This window comes from Passer montanus, unplaced genomic scaffold (genome assembly GCF_014805655.1).
Source record: "Passer montanus isolate IOZ18808 unplaced genomic scaffold, ASM1480565v1 scaffold689, whole genome shotgun sequence".
Lineage (NCBI taxonomy): Eukaryota > Metazoa > Chordata > Aves > Passeriformes > Passeridae > Passer > Passer montanus.
Window position 1 is genome coordinate 3,656 of NW_024372025.1, and position 2,969 is coordinate 6,624.

The following is a 2,969-nucleotide window of genomic DNA, read 5'->3' on the forward strand; positions in this document are numbered from 1 at the left end:
AATCCCGCCTTTTGGGGGGGGCTCCCGACCCTTCCTGGGGGACCCCAGGCGGGTTCAGATTTGGGGGGGGGTCCAGGATCTCTGGGGGTGCTCCCGGACATTTTGGGGGGGGTCCCGGGGCTGTTTTTTGGGTCGGGGGGGCCCCNAATCCCGCCTTTTGGGGGGGGCTCCCGACCCTTCCTGGGGGACCCCAGGCGGGTTCAGATTTGGGGGGGGGTCCAGGATCTCTGGGGGTGCTCCCGGACATTTTGGGGGGGGTCCCGGGGCTGTTTTTTGGGTCGGGGGGGCCCCCGGGGCCGGCCGGGGCCGAGCGCTGCCGGGGCCCCTCTGTTTATGTTGCGAATTCCCGGCGTTTTCCAGCGGGACCCGATGAGCTCATGGAGGTGGGGGGGGGGTGTTGGGGGGGGCGGCGGGCCCCCCGGGGCCGGCCGGGGCCGAGCGCTGCCGGGGCCCCTCTGTTTATGTTGCGAATTCCCGGCATTTTCCAGCGGGACCCGATGAGCTCATGGAGCTGCGTGGGTGGGATGGGGCCCACCCTTCCCCCGAGCCCCCCCGGGAGGGGCCCCAAAACCCCCCCGACCCCAAAAACCCCTCCCCAAAAATCGGGAAGGGAGCACAAACCCCCACCCTAAAAAGGGAAGGAAAAGGGGTTTTGATATTTTTGGGGTTTTTGGGAGATCCCGCCCCAAAACGCCCGTGGGGATTTGAGGGGGGCGAAATTTGGGATTTGGGATTGGAGAGCCCAAAATGTCCTGGGAACCTCCCCTAGACCATGAACCCCAAAATTGGTGGGGTTGTCAAACCTCCCTCCTCAGCAAAAAGGGAATTTTGGGGTGTTGGGACCCCCCCGTACCCCAAATCCTCCCTGGAGCCCAAAATTCCCCCCGTGTCCTAAAAGATCCCGAAACCCAAAATGTCCCAAATCCCACCCCCCCCATATCCCAAATCCCTCCTGAACCCCAAATCCCTCCTGAACCCCAAATCCCTCCTGAACCCCAAATCCTGAACCCCAAATCCTCCCATATCCCAAAATTCTCCACCCCAAATCTTTCACCCCAAATCCCTCCTGAACTCCAAATCCTGAACCCCAAATCTTCCCGAATCCCAAAATCCTCCTGAACCCCAAATCCCTCCTGAACCCCAAAATCCCCACGTATCCCAAATCCCTCCCTCCAGCCCAAACTCCCCCATCCCAAAAACTCCCCGGCACCCCAAAATCCCCAAAACCGCCCCATATCCCAAATTCCCCCTTCTGAAAACTTTCGGATCCCAACTCCCCCTCCCCAAAATCCCAAATCCCCCACAAACTCCAAAACCTCCCTCCACCCCAAACTCACCCCCAAATCCCAAACTCCCCAAAACCCCAAATCCCCCCCAAACTCCAAAACTTTCCTCCATCCCAAACCCCCCAAAATCCCAAACTCCCCAAAATCCCAAAGCCTCCCTCCACCCCAAACTCCCCTCTCCCAAAACTTCCAGATCCCGCCTCCCCAAAATCCCAAACACTCCCCTTCCTAAAACTTCCGCATCTCGACCGCCCCCCTCCCCAAAATCCCAAATTCCCCCCAAAATCCCAAACTCCCCCCTCCCCAAGCGAGGAAATGCCAGCGGTGCCACCCCGCCCCCGCAGGATCCGGTGACAACGGACCGGCGACAATGGGGACAATGGGGACTCTGGGGACACGGGGCGAGCCCCGACCGGCGACAATGGGGACACCGGGGGAGCCCGGGCAGGGGACAATGGGGACACCGGGCTGGGGACAATGGGGACACCGGGAGAGCCCGGGCAGGGGACAATGGGGACACCGGGCTGGGGACAATGGGGACACCGGGGGAGCCAGGGCAGGGGACAATGGGGACACTGGGGACAATGGGGACACCGGGCAGGGGACAATGGGGACACCGGGCTGGGGACAATGGGGACCTACCCCAGCCCATACTGGGGACACTGGTGCCACCCCAGCCCAGCCCATACTGGGGACACTGGGGGCACTGGGGACACCGGGGACACCGGTGCCAGCCCAGCCCACACTGGGGACACTACTGGGGACACTGGAGACACCCCAGCCCACACTGGGGACACTGGGGGCACTGGGACCCTACCCCAGCCCATTCTGGGGACACCGGTGCCACCCCAGCCCATACTGGGGACACTCCAGCCCGTTCTGGGGACACTGGTGCCACCGGTGCCACCCCAGCCCATACTGGGGACACTGGGGACACCGGTGCCACCCCAGCCCACACTGGGGACACTGGTGCCACCCCAGCCCATACTGAGGACACCGGTGCCACCCCAGCCCACTCTGGGGACACTGGGGACACCGGTGCCACCCCAGCCCACATTGGGGACACTGGTGCCACCGGTGCCACCCCAGCCCATTCTGGGGACACTGGGGACACCGGCGCCACCCCAGCCCACTCTGGGGACACTGGTGCCACCGGTGCCACCCCAGCCCACATTGGGGACACCGGTGCCACCCCAGCCCATACTGGGGACACTGGGGACACTGGTGCCACCCCAGCCCACATTGGGGACACTGGTGCCACCGGTGCCACCCCAGCCCACTCTGGGGACACTGGTGCCACCGGTGCCACCCCAGCCCACTCTGGGGACACTGGTGCCACCGGTGCCACCCCAGCCCACCCTCGCCGCGGGTGGCGGCAGGCAGGGGGCGGTGGGGGAGGGGCGCGGCCACCCCGCTGTCACCCGGGTGCCACCGTGCCCGGGCCAGCAGGTTCCTCTGGCAGCGGCCACCGGAAGCGGCGCTGCCACCGCGGTGCCACCGCGATGCCACAGCGATGCGACAGCGATGATGTGACAGCGCTGCCACGCCGATGCCACAGCGATGTGACAGCGGTGCCACCGCGGCGCTGGCCGTGTCACCGAGCAGAGCTGGCACCGTCCCCTGCCCGCCCCCGGCGCGGGGGGCGCGGCCCTGGCCGGGGTCCCGCTGTCCCCGCTGTCCCCT